The following is an 18,512-nucleotide window of genomic DNA, read 5'->3' as shown; positions in this document are numbered from 1 at the left end:
AAACGTGTATAGCGACGTAATAACACGTCATTATAGCGCAAGAGTTTATATTAAATAATCGTAAAAAGTAATAAAAGTGTTCGATTCTCAAACAGAAAATCCAGCATTTAACCTCGGCGATTTTTGTCAGAGCAGAAGTTTATGCTTCTCATTCAAAATTAATATACTTTTCTGAAAATCGCATCTTTTACGAACTACTTAATGCAAATCATTTCAAACATACATATGATTCAATAAAATATGTTACTAAAAAAAACCGCGACTAAGGTTCGATTTTGGGTTTAAAAAGACTGAGCTTGACGTTATCTGAGAGGCCAAACGCGGTTTATAAAAACAAGTCCAACTGCTCCAACGAATCCATAAAGTTAAGAAAAGATTCGTATTTAAATTTTTGATTGGTAATTCCTTACAATCGCATTAGAGAAAAGATAATCTGAAAATCTCTAGAGGAAACGGACGTGATTTCGAAGGAAATACTTTTCCCTTCCGATACGAAATTATTTCTTAAATCAATAGACAAAGCCCTGCCGGTCTTAACATTTAGAAAAGGCAGGATTCATTTCAAGGGAATCCCCCATCATACGATTATTTTACACAGAAATCAACTATTTTAATCTCGATCGAAATCTTTTTTATGCACCAAGGTGAAGTGAAATATAAATTCTATTACCATTACCCAACACAACATGATGCCCATAAAATGATAGTACAAATGCGATTTGGAAGTTAGCTCTTAAGTAGATATCTCTTTTCTTTCATTACTTCCCGCTTACTATAACTTTAACCGACATTATGCACGTATTGCTGTTCAATAACATCCATATGCATTATTTTGAACGCAGATTATTAGGGAATTTCCTTTTATTTCATTTTTTTATATCGAAGATGCCATTATCAGTCCTGATATTGGAAGACACCATGAGGAACAGGAGGAAAGAAAACAACCAAAATAAGGAGAACGGAACTAGCTCCTTTAACGTTCGCGTCGGATAATTCTTCATCATCATCTACTTCAACTTCAGCTTGAGCAGGCTAACTGGCGCGCAAGAGAATACGTTATTCCAAGGAAAAGAGGCAATGGCGCGAGAGATTGGGAATGAAGTGAAGTAAGATAAAAAAAAAAAAGAAAGCACGCTTCCTTTTTTTTACGTTTACAATTTCTTTTTCCAGGCGCCTGCTTTTGAAGACCATAAATGAATTTTGCTCACTGGTACGGGGGAGAGGAACAGACGAAAAATTTGTCCGTTCGATGTTCTTTTTATTTCGCGTGAGGAAGTTGCTGATGTTGGAGACGTGATAATCAATAATTTCTCTTCGTATTTTTGAGTCACACGTCAATGGCTCGGCTGAAAAATAAGAAATAATATTTGCCTAAACCCATCTTATAAATTTGACTGCACTAGAAAACACCTCATTAGTTGCCTATGCTATTATTCGACTCTGAAACGAGGGTTGTTTCAAATTGTTTCCCAATAAAATGTTTTGAATACTTTCATCATGAACAATAAGAATATATAACTCAAAAAATGAGTTAAAAAGCTCTCAAGAGTTATCATCTTATACACAACCAGAATGAAATTATATACTATAAAATATACCTTTGAAAGTAATTGGGATTTCCAAAGACGGGATTTGAAGTAATTGGGGACTGCTTTCTTATTGCCAAAATTTATACAATAATTTGAATGCAAGGTAACTTTATTGCTAAAAAAATGTGAAGACAATTCATATTTGAGACAAAGGTTTCGTAGACATAGGGGAATAACCTGGTTTTATTATGAATTTTTGTTATACGAGTATAAAATGTATTTTAGAGGAAAAGAGCATTAAAAATAAGAAAGGGAGGGAATAATTCAACATCATTTCATCTATAATTTCCAGAAATCAGTTGTAAATCACAAAAAGGTAGGCAAAATATTATTAATTTAAAGATACAAACACGTTCTTATGTTATAAAAAGTACTGTATCGAAGTTAAAGGACGCACAGTACAAAACCAACGGAAATGAGGAAGTGAGATTTGAAAGTTATCTAAAAATGTGCAAATCTCAAACTATGGGTTTTCAATTAATTCATTTATTTATTAAAAAACATCCCTTAATTTTGTAATGCACTCTGTAACTAAAAAAACAAAAAAAAGTAAAAAATGAAAGAAGAAAATCTCATTAAATTAAAATTTCACTGAAAAAAAGTGAAAGGTTTATAAGTTTAAGTAAAAAAAAAAAAATTAATTTTTATCTATTCTCCAGATTTCTCGGTTAATAACCATGATAAGTGCAGTACAGAGAACCTAATAGAAAGGCAGAAAGACACAACGTGCAAACGTATTTGGATTTTATATAGATCCAGGAAAGAATCTGTCGACATAGCATTTTGGTTTAATGGGAAAAATAAGAGCCGGGGGGAGTTCAAAAGGAAAAGTTATAGTGAAATCGATGTTCGAGTGATTGGACAATTATTTTTAGAATGTAGATTTATTCTAAATATTATATATATATATATATATATATATATATATATATATATATATATATATATATATAAGCAAACCTTGGAAACCTTGGACAAAACCTTGGAAATTAATTAAATTGAAATTAGAGTTTAAAATACCATTATATATATATTACAGTTTATATTGTCGACAGAAGCCATTCTTCTATTATTGCGATGATCTGTCCAATTTCGATCCTATTTCAAGGGTAAATACTGGAATATTAGCCTTGTGAACATCCAGACATTTTGCTCTTCTATCAACAATCCAATTACAGATCACGTCTTCCAACTCAGGAAATAATGATAGCTGACCTGATCCGCACTTACCCTTCTAAGCATTTTCCTTGTCTATCTGCTGACTGAGATTATCTTATTCTAACCGCCGTTTTTAGAGCATTTCAAGATGTACTTTTTTTTTTCTTTTTGCAGAAAGTTGTAGATTTCGAAGCTTAACCGAGTTGTTATTCTATGAATCTTGGACAATTCTCTCTTCTACTCGGCAAAATCTCTTTTTTTCCGCCGTTATCTTATTGGATATATATTATTCCCTTATCTATTCAATATTGAAGATTTTAAAGGCCATATATGTTATCCGTCAAATGTGCATATGTGTTTCATCGGAATTTCGACTAATTATTTGTCAGCAATTATTGCATTCATCTAGCTGACGATCTAAAAATATTCGGGATATTTCGAGTATCCTAAACAGCATTTTTTTCCTAGATTTGCCAACACCAGACTGCCGACCTTTTCCTTATTTATAAAGTTAAATATCGTATTAATTTATTTCAAATGTTATATATATCTTATTTATAAGAGATGATTTTAAAAAATCGGTATTATATACTGATTTATTTATTAAAAATGATTTTTTATTGAAATTTTATATGAATCAATTAAACCAGTTCAAAAAAGTGAAGAGCAAAGGAAAATAAAATTTTATTAATGATAATCTAGGTGGAGATTTTGGAATCTCACAGTTACAATTTGACAATTATTCAGTGCTACAGTGCGACAATTCCTCAGTGCTCAGTTAGAAATAGAATGGATGAATTCACCACATGAAAAATAATCTGTATCCTCTTTACATTATAACAATATTGCTCTTAAAAAACGGATATAGCAAGAAGCTACAGAACGGTTCATTTTATAAAAACGTTTGATTTTAATACCTGCATATATGATTAAAACACCAAGAAAAGTTTCAAGACTCCAAGGGAAATTTTTAAGGAGATTAGAAGCTAAGCACATTCACTTACAAAGGGAGTTTCTGAAAATTTAATAACGTTTAATCTTTTTTAGATCCCATATTTCGTATTCTTAAAGCGTTAAAATTTGCCACATACTTTACAAAAATATCCAAACTTTATACTAATGATTAAATATTCAAACATATTAAGGAGTAATAATAAATGCTTACTATATATTTAAAATTTTATGTGCAACTTTAGAGATAGTAAACATGACACTGGGACTTAAACATCATTTGGTTCAATTAATTTCAGGAATGTTAAATAAATCAAATGTTTAGTATCATTACTTTGATGAATATAATATAAATAACAACTTTCATAATATTTAAAAGAAAATAGTTTTATCTTGTAATTAATTATTTTACTCGTCTTTCAGCATTTTAGAATATCTTACAAATTCTCAAAATATTTTTTTATTTCATAAACAGCAAGTGAAGTAAATTGAAAAACGTCGAACAGAAAACATCTTTTATTCGATGGAGTTACATACTGCAGACTGACAGTTAATTTTATAATACTGTCATAAAAAAGTTTATCTGTACGGACTGAAAAAAAAATGCTCTAATGCGGTTACAATTCCAAAAATATAGAAAGAGAAAAAATAAAATCTATTTCAAACAAATATAAGATCAGCATAAAAGGTAAGAAAATATATTTATTTCATTAAGTGTATTTAAAAAAGTAGCTGAAATGATTGCACAAGAATTCATTTTCAATGACACCAGAAAAATGTTAATTTTAGTGGACAAAATATACCAAGAGAACAACAGATATAACAATAAAGATTATAGATAATGCCTGAATATATTTATACACTGTTTAAATGTATTTGCAAGAGGTATAGAGACATAGTTATAAATTATTTCGAATAATATTCTAAAACACTCATTATTCAGTAACAAATATTTTTCTTAACAGAGGGGGATTCAGGAATTCTGGAGAATGGCTTCTTTCTCTGTGATGAGGTTTTTCAAAGAAGAGGAAAGAAAAGAAAGACTAGGGAAAATGCCGCTTCTGCAAGTTAACAAAAGGTATGTTCCCAGTTATCTGAAGTTTTAATAGTTCAAGAGTCCCAAATTCACTTCTAAAATGCAAAATCAGATGTCTGCTTTCACAAACTCATTTATCTTTACTTTCACAAAGAGAAACTACTAGCTCCAAAATATTTACTCTAATGATGGAAGATACAGTCTACAAGTGGTCTATTTGTTTCGAAACCCAAGAGCAAATTTGGCCTTCCAGTAAAACTGCACCGTCAACAAGAAGAATGGATCATGTTAAATGAAAGACATTTGGCATATGTATGAATCAAAAAGGAGATATGCATCGAATTCCCCATATAATTCTTTGGATATAATACTTAAAACAAAGATGAAAATGAAGAGAGATCTTTATGCAGAATTGCAGTTGCCTAACAAATTTTAAATAAATTGGAAAAATGCGTTTTCTATTAAAGTAATAAATATGCTTACAAGGAATGATGAATTCTTTATGAGGGAGTATCCGAGAAAATTGAGGGGAGATTTTATGATTTTTCAGAAAGTTTTAAAGTTATTGAAACGGGATCATTCTAACTTTTTGTCGTACACAAATTGTAAATAAATTTTATTTTTGTGTGATATAGCAAAAATGGGACAAAATGTTCTTCGATTAATGTTTCTTGTACTGAAAGTATTATTGAAGGCTTATCTCATTTTTATTTTCAAAAGCAAAAATTCATTACCAGTATAGTAAGAGTTTTAATTTCTTCAATTGGGCAAGATGCCTAATTTAGTAGAATTAGTCAGACTGCAAGGGTATAAAAAATTTATACAGAAGCCTTTGGCAATTTTCATTGTTATTGCCAACTATGAAGTTACTGCTACAGCTATTACATGTTGACTGGAACTTTCAGCAGAAATGTTCAATAAAATACTATAAGTCTCGGTCTTATCGGTTAAAAAGTTGGAAAATGTAGCTGTAAAGGAGAGATTTTTTGCACCTAAATGTAGTTTAGAGAAGCTCCTGATGGCAAGGATCGGTTCGTTACAGGAACTAATTAACTCGCAATCTCAAAATGCAAATTTTACAGTAACTAATAATTTCAGAATGCCATGACTTAACATCCCTGATTTTGATGGCAGCTACATGAACGTCCCTACATTTTAAGATTATACAAGAGAGTCGTGCATAAAAATAACAGCTTAACAGAAATTGATAATAATAATATTTTATAGTTTAAAAAATCTGAGAACTGAATCGATGTCGAATTGGTCTTTCTACGTTATTTTCGCTTAAAATCAATGAAACAGAAATTCGCAAAAGATTTTGAATTTGAAGGTCAACGTAAGAATTTCATGAGTGAGTACATTGATTTAAGTGACATGGATATCAATTAAAGATAAATTGCTAATAATGACAAATATCTTCTTCCTCACAATGGTGTTTTGAAAAATTAAACATCAATTAAATTTTGTGACGTACTTGGCGGGTTCAGAAAAACTGATGGAACTATGTTCAATTAATGCAACTTTTGATTATGTGAGAAACACTTTTGCATTCGAAAAATTGCTGGAATTCAGAGAGAAAACAATTGCTTTCATGGATGACATCGCTAAAATGTTCAAGCAGATTTTAGTATGTCCAATGATCACACTTATGAACGAATATTGTAAAGATTTAAGGAATCCGAGCCAACTGAAAAAATTTAAACTAGCCATAGTTAATGACGGACTTTCATGTTAATCTTTTATATCAACTTGTTATTTAAAACAAATGGCTTTAGATGCTGTAAAAGACTATCCAGATGCCGAATTAATCTTGAACTATTTCTAAAATGAAGACTCATTGGCTTAACACAAAAACTTTGGAAGATGCAGTAGATGTATGAAAACAAGTTACTTTTCTTCCAGTGAACTGTGTTGCTTCAAAACGGACGTTTATACAACAAAACTACTTTAATCTCAACAGATAATTCGACTTGAGAAAGTGGAAATACAATTTTCTAGATCTAATAACGGTCTAATAATAGATCTTAAAAAACGGCAGTGAAGATTATGTACTCAATGACATTTCACGAAGCCCATTACAATGCATTGAGGTTGCAGTGGAACTAAAAGAATAACAATTTTTGTTTCTCCTCTCATTTATATATTGACAATCCTCTTTACAAATCGAAAAAATAATCTAGCATTCATTTTAGATGTTTGACACTTGAGGTCTGCTTTCGATTTGCATCATTTGAATTAAAATATATAATCAAATGTTGTGGTGGTTGGTTAAATATGATTGGGATGATGCTTTGTCTAACGATTGGACACATTTTCAAGTGTTTAACTGCATTAAATCAATTACAATATTATTCAGGTGTGTCTCCTTCTGAACCAAAAACTTTCTCTCCAGGGTTTTGCGACTAGTATGCTGAAGTATTTTCAGCAGTTGTCTATGTCATAGAAGAAACTACCGCAGGGAAACGATTTCATATGTTAACCTCTAACACTTTTATAAAACAAATGTTTGTTTGAAGATTAGAGCAGTATGATTTTTTATTTCTAACCTGCCTAATGCAATTAGTTTTAAAAGATATGTAAATTAATATTCCGATTATATTCTTGGACGAATTCTATAATCTTTTTTATTTGTCATTCTTCACATTTCCGTAGAAAATAGAATCGCTGAAATTGATAACTTAAAAAGGATCTTCCAATCGATATCTTATAAAGCCTTAATCTGGGTTTTTGTAAAGCACGAAATACATTACTTGTTGAAATATCTAGTTTTCTGTTACAGGACTTCTGTTCTGTTCTGTTCTGTTCAGCAACAGGAAGCAAACTATCTGTCAGCATATAACACTGAATTCATTTTGTTTTCGACAAAAGCAAATTCAGTTGCACCACCGGCTACAAATGTAGTCCAAATCATGATATATCCACCACCGAATCAGCGTTTTGAAAAAAAATGTTGTGTCATACTAGGAACACGTAAATGTGTTTGGCCAATTTAATTTCAACTCTCTTTCACCCGAAAACACCATCCTATTCCAGTTTCCTTCGGTCGTTAATGCTTAGCATTTAAACATGAATCAATATTCCGTTTAAAAAGTGCTGGTTTGTCCTTCAACTTCCTGTATCCAGCATAAGTATTTCTACGTTGTGTATTTTTAATTGTCCGACTGGTATAGGGTAGCTGCATTTTATCTTTAATTTGCAAGGAAGACATTTCTTGCTAACAGGCAAACCTCTGCATTGAAGAAATTTTCATTCGCCTGCCTCTTCGTTGTTTTGTGTCATAGCTACCAAGATTAATGAGAAAGCGGTTAAGTAGAGATTTCGATCTAAACATTTTTCGTGCAATATTAGCACCTCTGCAATCAACATCTTTAAAAGCTAACATTTTGCCTTGTTTAGTTTCTGATTAGTGCGATTCTTTCAGTATGGTATTAAAATACACGAGAATAAAACAATTCTGTATCTACAAAACTTGTATTTGTACAAAAATAGGAGAGAAATGCTTTTTCAGTTTACATATTCTTTCAGATGATGAATTAGCGTACGAATTTATACTTTTCTAAGCAATTATTGCTCGATTTTGATAATTTTTATGTAATACAAAAAATATCAAAAATTGCAAATATAGTTTACACATATATTTATATGTTAAAAATAAATTTTGCCATAGTTGCCAAAGATTTTTTCCTTCTACTTATTAAAAAATAACAGCGAATTATCCTGTGCGATAAAAATTACCGATTTATAAAAAAAATATTCCAGTTTTATAATAATTTTCACTGATTTTCCCGGCCACACAGAATTCCTGAGGATTTCCGATTTCCCGGTCGGCTGGCCACCCTGAAGTACTGTTATGCACTATCTCAAAGTAAACACACTTCAGAAATGATAAAAAATAGTGAAAGTATCGAGCATATTACATACAAATTTTTAAATTTTTCTTGAATAAGCATGTAAGTACTTTAGAATTAAATCTATGAATACCAAAGAAGGATAAGAATGAATGGGTGTAAATTTGATATTAATTATGGTGTCTAAGGAATCAAATCACTTCATAATTGAATAATTAATTTCAAATTAGGTCCTGAGAGAAAAATGTCATTAGAATTCTAATACAAGTATTCAACACAAAATAATTGTCATACCAATTTATTTCAAACTAACTGGCCAGAAAGGAAGCATATCACTAGCCATGCATTAAAATATGATGCGTTTTTATAAACAAATTTTGTAAGCGCATAAAAAAGAATAATTTTTCAACTAGCTATCTACTACCGCATCATTTCATGAGTCACTTAAAGGCGAAAGTATAAAGAGATTTGCTCAAAAAATATATAATTTAGACAATGTTTTACGAAAAATTCTGAAAAAAGAAAACCTAATGATCTAGACTACTCAATGAATTAGTGAAAAATGTTTCTTTTTCCTCAAACAGGCGCAGTTTGGGTCCGATTCTTCTTATCCGAGGAGTTACGAGTGAAGGGCCTTTAAAACAATTATTTATTTAACACTACATAAAAATTAAGCTCACAGTTAGTTATTTACAGTTGATCGCGTGCAATTCCATTCGCTACAAACTTCTGGATCCGAGGAAGCAATCGTTATTTTTTTTAAACCAAAGGGACTTATGGAGAATTCATTAATAACAAACGAACAAAAGGGAGGGAAAACTGTTTCCGAATTCGACAAGTAAAAATGATTTATGATCTTGTGAAAGCACCGAAGCATGCAGCTAGATATAAAAGGTCCATTTATGTCGCATTATTTCTGCCACTTTTTTCCGTCCTTAGAGCGTCATTTTTGAATTCACCGTTGGAGATACTACGGGAAAAAACAATAAAGCAGCATTTAAGATTGTCTAGATGAAGTTTTTCTAAGGTTATTTTTTACCGTATTATAAAGTTCGAAATCACTGCGAAATTTGGTCGGATTATTGGAACTTTTTTTCGTTCCAGTCCGCTACAATTTTTTGTTTTGCGAATTCTTCATATTGTGGAGAGATCAAGGGCTTCACAAGAATGAACTGAATAAAAAGAATAAATGAAAAGTTGATAGATGAAAATAAGTTCAAGCGCTATTATGAAATTACAATAAGCAAGACTAAGTGAAAGTAGATACCTAAATAAAAACGAAAATGAGCTAATTAATATTGGTGGAGCATACGCAACTATATCTTGTTTAATCCTAGATTTAATAAATCAACAACAGTCTGATAAATGGTTGAAAAATTTATTTGTTTCAAGGCTTTTTAAAGTAGAATAAACATTTATTTACAATCTTGAATTCCACCTTTTTAGCCGAGTTAACCTCTCACGTTTTCATAATTTTTTACAAGTTTCAATCATAACTGTTTTTTACGCAACTTCAATACATTGCATTAATGACTCAAAATCAAAACCATGAATACAAGTGTTAGAAACTATTTAAAGAAACTTAAATGTTAAATGGAACATAATTAAAACCACTGGTACTCCCAAATTTAAACTATTGGCGTCGAAAAGCATAGGTTGAGGTAATTTTCAAGCAGAGAAAAATCAGAAAAATCTTGTCTTTTTTAATTAGAATAAAGAAAATTCTAATTAGCAACTTAATGAGGATTTACTATGATTTACGTGTCACTAATAATTTTAGGATTTTACATAGTCTGTCAGTTTAGTTAATTAAAGCTTGGACAAAAAACTCAAATTGAGTATCGGAATACATACACTTTAAAAACTAAAAATGGAATAAAATCTGTTTTGTCTGCAAAACTTTTTATTTAAGCAGTCTGTACATTTTACATCTAATACTGGAGACTTCACTTGTTTTCCGAGTATACTTTTTATTTCTATGAATTTATTGGTGATTCAGTTCAATAAATAGAAGAATGACTTGATATTGAAGGGACATAGAAAAAAAGGAAATACAGAATTATCTAGAGCTGTCTGCAACCTTGAAATGCTACGTGTAACATCAGCCTTTACCAAGTTCCCAACTGTTGAGATAAACGAATATCGGTAAAAAAAAACAATACTGTGCACATTTATGGAACTAAATAAATGGTAAATTGCTAATATTTTTTTGAATATCTTAAAAGCAAATCATAACTAATTCTAAACAGTTCACACGCCATCTAATACGATAATAAAGAAATATTCAATATAACCGCAGAAAAGATTTTTTGCCCTTTATTTCTTCTGTTTTCGAAACACAGAATCTACCTAAAATGTTCTTTTTTTCATTTTTCAAACAAGATAATTAGTTCTTTAACTAATATATTGATATAAACTGAAATCTGCGTCAAAAGGAAGAAGTCAAATGTCAAAGAAGTATAACGTTTGTCACATTATGTTTAACTAATAAAGATGTACAATATAATTTCTCAAGGTTATGTTATGCTGTTTATTTTAATGTTACTTTTCTGCTTTTTAGAATTTTCAAAAACATGCATAACGTAGCAAAAATGTAATGATATTACTTAATTTTTGCTTCTGAACGGACGGAATAGTACTGGACGGAATGTACGCCAAGAGCTGAATATAACTAAGAATAAAAACTATGAAAATGTATCCTCGCATTCTGAAATATGTATCTACACAAAGTTAAATTCATAATTCAAACTTTGTTAAATAGATCTATAGATATTTAAAATACTGAAGAACTGTGTATTTAAATTTCATTTAGTACGATTGCTCACAGAGAAGTAAAGAAATGTTACTAAACAATTTTATTTCAAATCGAAATATAATATTATAATTATGCTACTAAACAATTTTATTTCAAAGCGAAATATAATATTATAATTATGCTACTAAACAATTTTATTTCAAAGCGAAATATAATATTATAATTATCTCATTTTGCAAATATCTTCTGAGGTTGCAATTTGAATCTTGGGAGCTGAATAGAATTAAATTTCTTTCCATTTAGCTGCAATCATTCTTGGTTTCACGATCCTTTTTTCGTCGGAATATTACGTTATTAGTTTTTAAAAAAATAGGCATAGTTTTTAAAGCACAATGATATGGGCAACGTGTCTGATTTCAGCAGAAGGCAATGATAGTAATTAGAGTACTGTGATTATATTCATTTAGCATTAACGGAGTTTAAAATTTTAGAAATGCATGGCCAGGAACTTTGAAAATATTTTTATATTTTTTAGAATACTCTTATTTCGAATATTATGCGAGGCTACATTTTTTTTATGTTGAAGAAACAAAAACCGATGTTATGAAAATGAAATGGTCGCCATTATCCCATGAGATTATCAAGAAACTTTGGAGAAATGGCAAATATCAATCCCAGAAAGCTTCGGTTAAAAAAAAAAATCTTATGTTCTTCTATTTTGAATCAATGTATGATTTACAAAGGGATTGTATAGATAATCAGAATTATACATCTTACTTAAAAGCCTGTGAACTTCAATCTTGAATAATCCTTAACATTCATTTAAGGTTTTAAACATCAACCTTTAATCCTGAGCGATAAGACATAAGTTATTAAAATCCTCAAGAACTGTAGAAGTTAGTTATCTAAACCAGAAATAAAAAAAATGATTCACATTTTATTCTAAGACATGTTAGAGCCTATAAATATCAGATTTATTCGCCCATGCAAGTTTAAAAAAACACTGAAATCCATTTCAAAATATTTTTATACTGTTATTATTTTACTAAACAAGGCAATTTTGAGTCATTTGTTTTAGGTATTACTTTTATTGTGCAGGATCTGAAATTATATTTAACTAAAAACAGGTAAAAAGCACTTGTGTAGACTTTGCATTAGCCAAAATATGTTTGAACCTTTATAAATAAATATCTATCATATCATATTATGCATTCTTCGATGAATGTCCGATTGATGAGTGCTCAAATTTAAAGCATGATGTTTCCCTTATTTTTATATTTTTTATTATTAATTCTTATTTATTATGTTTTTTATTAACAGTCCCTAAATTATTAAAAAACAAAACCTTCAAAGAAATCTGGCACAAATTTAGCATTTTATCGATGGACATTTTTCAAACACTTGCCGTTACATATATATGTTTCCTCCTTTCGCCCAGACCTAAGTGCAAATAAGTAATGGTGCATCCTCCAATAGAGCAAATAATTAACACGCACAGCAATTATAAAGCGTTCTTTCCTATCTGCAAGTGACAGACATGTCCATTTAACAGGAATTTGAGTCCTGTGCTCTAATTAGAAACATAGAGAGAGAAACATGTCTCGATAGAAAGATGTCACAAAATCGGAAATGAAACTTCATTTCCTTCCATCCTTGAAGACTGAGGCCTAAGGATGTTTGGCAAGCATGTCATCGGATATTCACACGCATAAATGAGTCTGTCGACATGCAGCAGATGCTGGAAAATTAATCTTAGAATTAACTTTCAAATGCAAGTCAAGTCTTAGTCAAATTCGCATGTTAATTGACTCCACGCGGAAAGGGGCGTTGTACAAGTTGAAAAATAAGTAAAAATAGTCTGATAAACCAAAGAGGGGTTGCTTAGGTTTTATGACGCAATAACCCATTTCGTCTATGATGAATCGAAATAATGGCGTAAGCTAAGATAAATTCGATGAGCCAATAAAAATAAAAAAGGATAAATTTCGATACCACAATTACACAAATAGCTAAATACAATCCCTTTAAGGAATCACTCAAAACATACAAAATCCAGAAATAGAATAAAATTCCCCGAAAGATTATAAAACTTACAAAATCAAGAGGAAACCTAACGAAAATTTATAAAATATAGTAAAATAACGAGAAAGCGGTCATTAAAAAAGTAAAATGACAGCTTTTTTTCCAGCGTATTTTTATTTCCTTTATAAAGAAACGTTTTTAAAGTAATTAATTTTTTTTTAATTATTGTGATTATGTGGGCTAATCTAAACAAAGAAGAGAAGATCAGAACTAAGGAATACTTAAGGATAACATCATAATAATATTTAAAACAAGATGAAACCGAAAATATATATTATTATCATATTTGAAAAATAAATTGCCATTGAAAGAGAGTGCAAGAAATCTATTTTATATGACATTGTTATTTATTTTTACCTAGAAATGATCTCTTGCATTTAAAAATGACGAAAATAGTCTACAAATTAATACAGATCAAAAAAGATGTCATTTAGCATCACAATTTTTAAGGCTTTAAGATTCAAAGTGGTAGTGATCAGTTCTACAAGGCGACACACAATAGTGCATATTATATATAAATACTATTTTATCACGTTTGGAATAATTTTTAATTTAGTTCTCTTTAGAAAAGGATAAAAGACAAAATCATAAGAATGTGATTCACGTCATTGTAAAAGAACATTTGATCAAAAAAGTTAAATTGCTGCGAAATATTTTTTTTTATATATTAATATTCTGACCAGGGAATTGACTAGTAGGCGACAACTTTAGAACATTTTACTACAAGTTTCACAAGTTTCATTTAAATTAGGAGATTTCTTTGAATACATAGTGTATATATATATATATATATATATATATATATATATATATCCAAATACTATAAAACATTTTGATATGAAATGTCATTTATACATACACATGTCAGCCTATTTTTCATTTTTATTTTTATCATTCCGCTTTAAATGTATTCTGTGAAAGGGAAATATATATTCTATATAACGTATCAAATGTGCCATAAGGGAGAAATTTAAGCTAAATGAGTTCATTAATGAAACTATCATTAAGTTTAATCCAGTTAGTAAGATAATAAGCTTTTAAATGCAAAAATATAAGAAATAAGAGTTTGAATATCTTATTGCACACTCAAAAGAAAAATTCTAAGGCTGCTTGAAAGATGAAAGATATATTAATTCGAAAGTCACAACGATATATTACTTTAAACATGATAGAAGAAAAATAAAATTTCAATTAATAGAAAATACATTCTGTTAATCGAACAGACAGAACAATAGTAAAAGGAGTGCACACTTCTAACATATTATAAACCAACGACATTAAAAATGTTGAATTTTTAATTTTCATTGCTCTCTGTATAAAATGTTGCTAAAAAAAGGATTTTTTGTGTCTATTTATTTAGCCGCCAGTGACATATCAAGGGTAATAAGAAGGCGGAACAATTATACAAATATTTCACCCTCAGTCATTATCAAGTAGTTTAGTAAATATAGAGGGCGCTCGGCATATGGCATTATTTTTTGCACCCGCATGATATTTCAAAAAATTATATTAATGCACTAATATTTTATCCCAATGGCAGCCCCATAAGACATCTATATCCCCCTTGCCCCCTATATCTACTTAATCGTTAAATCGCAAAACAAAATGAATTCAGGAAATGAATCCACCTAGAAGACACAATTTAAATTTATAGACAATGGTGACTGTATATCTGTGTAGTATATTTATTATGTGTGACTAAGTTTGGATACAGAGATTATTTGTGCATTTTAAAAGTATGGCGAGGAAAAACACAAGATCTTAAACAGGTGAACCTCTAAGCTTCATCTGCAATCGCTGCGCGAATTCTTTCTTTCACCAAAAGCATCAAACTCCTCTTCGCCAATCAACATATTCAATTTTTGATGGATATTATTACAATTTTCGTCAAATCCAGATTAAGCACAGCAGAATTAGCTTAGGAAATAACCACAAAAATTTTGAATTTTATTTAGTAAGCAATCCATTCCAAGACCAACGGAATGCATGGTGAGTAATGAACACAAGTTTCATTCGAAAAATTATTTTCCACTTATATGCCTACTTTCCTCCAAAACACTTGGTTTTATCCGAGAAGTGAATTAGAGCGAAACATTTCAAATGTATTTAATCCGAGTGCACAAGGGCAAGAACTTCAATTCGGGACTAAATGTGTTCAACCCCCAGCAAAATGACAAAGCTTCCTATTTGAAACTCGAACCACCCATTTCATTTCAGTCAACGTTACCCTTCTCCTCCCTTCCGACTCTTTCCGTAGGGCACGGTCCTCCCTTGCTATAATGTAGATGATCCAGCAGTGAGATTTATTAGTTTTGATGCCAAACGGAAAGGAAAATTTAATTGAACGGATGAGATGTGCCATAGTTAAATAGCGCAGATAGCGAGTGATGTTTCCTTCAAGCTGTAAGAATACTTAATTATTGTAAGTGCTCATTTAACAACTGTTGCTGGGGATAAATATGATTTTGTATGAAGATGACACATAATAAATATTAGAAATTAATTATTTTTCTAGTAAAAACTGTCTTCCACATAACAGAAAAAGTAATAGAATATGAAAAATAACAGGGAAAATTGCATTAAATCAAAATATAAAAAAGCGATCATTAGATATATAAAGAAATAAACAAATGTAATAAAGTAGGGAGCAAAGTATTCAGGAATAAGAGTTTAACGGAAATTTTAAGAACTAAAGTTAAAGCAATATATATATATATATATATATATATATATATATATATATATATATATATATATATATATATATATATATATATGGGGACATCTAAAAAAACGTATTAGTTTTAGAAATCTGCATACATTTTTTTTTCTATTATTTAATTGGATGCTGCTTTAATTCAGATAATAACCTATTGTACTTGTGGAATAGTAATGTAATCCTCGTAATCTTTGTTTGAACATTTATTTAATGGAAATGAAAAAATCGATTTTATTTTTTATCTACGAATACTGAAACTGACAATTCTGAATTTCGCTTCAAAACTCAAAAGTTTTTTTTGAAGGAAAGTATATTAAGCCTCTGCTCTGATTATAAAATTTCCATGAGTATAAATGCAACTGAATAAACAGTTATGGCAATACTTTTTTGGTCTGCTTCTGCTTTAAAAAACAAATCTGTTTTTATGAAATCTAAAGAATTTCCATTTTTCCTAAAAACTGAAAATCAAATTACAAAATCTTCACCGGGGAAGATATGGAAACAGAAAGTTAAAGAGTTTGAGAGAATCCAACATTGGGGAGAATGACAAAACTCGGTAACTGAGCGTAGAATTTCTATGCGAAAACTCAAAGAGAACAGTTTGAATTCATAGAATCAGTCCAAATAAATTCATTAATGTTTTAATTAACTGAGGCAGCGGGGTTTATAAACTGCCGGAAGAAAGAAGTTATAATAACACCCTGGCGCGAAATAATTAAAAATTCAAACAGGTTAGCTAGTCATCAGCATTCAGAATCTGAAGGCTCGCTGATTAGAGTTAATTAATTTCCAAGACAGTTTTATCATTCTTTTTTATTGATTTTGAAACAGATGCGAATGTCCACAGTTTAACTTTTGATCTTTTAATTCATAAAAAGCACTTTAATTTCGAAAGGTATCACATCAGTGTTGTTTATAATTCTGCACGTTCGAGAATGGTTAGGATTCGACATATAATAAGTGATGGATAGGATACAGGAAAAGATATTTAAAATACTGTTTCACAGAAAACGATTCTGACAGCCATTTTTCTCTTTTAATGAGTTTCATTACATAAATATCAAAATAAGGTTGTTTACAGTGATGTTCTGATATTTTTCTTTCAGTAAAAATATTCTTCGATTAATATGAATTTGTTTTATGCATACGAATTAAGAAAGATAACGACACATATTGAAAAAGATGTTGGTCTACTCTATTAGGTTCAGAAACAATTTTTTATTTCAGAGATATGATATCATTTTCCCTAAAGAAATTTCAAACTGGATAGCAAGGGTAAAAAATGAATATAGTTGCAAGTAGTTTTAAGAGGCAACTGCATCTAACCCAGAGAAAAATTGAGATGCATTGTTCAAACATTTTGAAGCCAAGGGAAACAAACAACAGAAATAGCATGCGGAAAAATTAAGACTTCTACTGAAGAATCAAGTATGACGTGATGAGTTAAGAGATTCTCTAGTGCCAAATTAAATAATTCGGAACATTAACCTGAATCTTTGAATGGTTGAAATTTAAGTTATGAACTGCATCGACATCCTTACTAATGTAGAATTCTCTTGCAAAAATAGAAATGTTTTCTCAAGGAAAAAAAACATTACAAATTTAATTTTCTTACTAGTTTTAAACGAATTATTCTTCATTTAAATAATCATTACCTGAAAAGGTTGTTGAATAAATAATCGAGCATTTCCTACAGTCTTAAGAAGTGTTGCTGCCACCTGTAAAAGTATTCCACCAGTATTGTGATTAAAAATGAAAAAAGCTTAAAATATAAAAGCTGCATTGAAGCCGATTGAAAAATTCAATTCCACATATATTTAAAATTTATTCGAGAATTATTGTTTTCATCCGTTTCATAATCCTTAATTTTCTCGTAATATGCGAACAAAAATTATTAATTATCACCAAGGTAAATGCATTCATACACTTTAAAAACCATTTGAACTCTTCTTCAATTATAGGATGTTCAATTTTATAGTTATCATGCACTAATTAAAAATGTTATTCGAAGAATATTTAATGCCTAACATATAATACTTTTCCTTTAAAGTAGTGAAGTTAAGGACATTTTATCACTTTATGGTAAAAACGTTGGATTAAAAAAATATATTTTGAAATGGAATAAGAAATTTTGTTCGTTGCAATGAAGAATTTCAAAAAATGAATTATTTCACTGAACCTTTTCCCAGTAATTTTTGAAAATAACATGAGATTGCTTAATAAAGAGAAAATAAAATAATTTTAATTACAAAAATCCAATTATTAAAATTCACACTTAACAGGGGTTTTTTTTTGCCCTATCTGCGTGTGAATAATTTTAAATAAGCCCAGAATTACTTTTAAACAGGAACAATTCCCAAAATGTATGAAATGG

The 18,512-nt window shown here is 29.7% G+C and overlaps 1 protein-coding gene across 3 annotated transcripts in view; it reads right to left on the bottom strand.

Moving 5' to 3' along the window:
* Positions 1-18,512, bottom strand: part of LOC129960261 (fat-like cadherin-related tumor suppressor homolog) — a 595,142-nt gene that overhangs the window by 184,062 nt on the left and 392,568 nt on the right. The window lies entirely within an intron of this gene.

This window comes from Argiope bruennichi, chromosome X2 (genome assembly GCF_947563725.1).
Source record: "Argiope bruennichi chromosome X2, qqArgBrue1.1, whole genome shotgun sequence".
NCBI lineage: Eukaryota > Metazoa > Arthropoda > Arachnida > Araneae > Araneidae > Argiope > Argiope bruennichi.
Note: the sequence above shows the minus strand (reverse complement) of the source record. Positions and strands in the feature narration are given on the sequence as shown.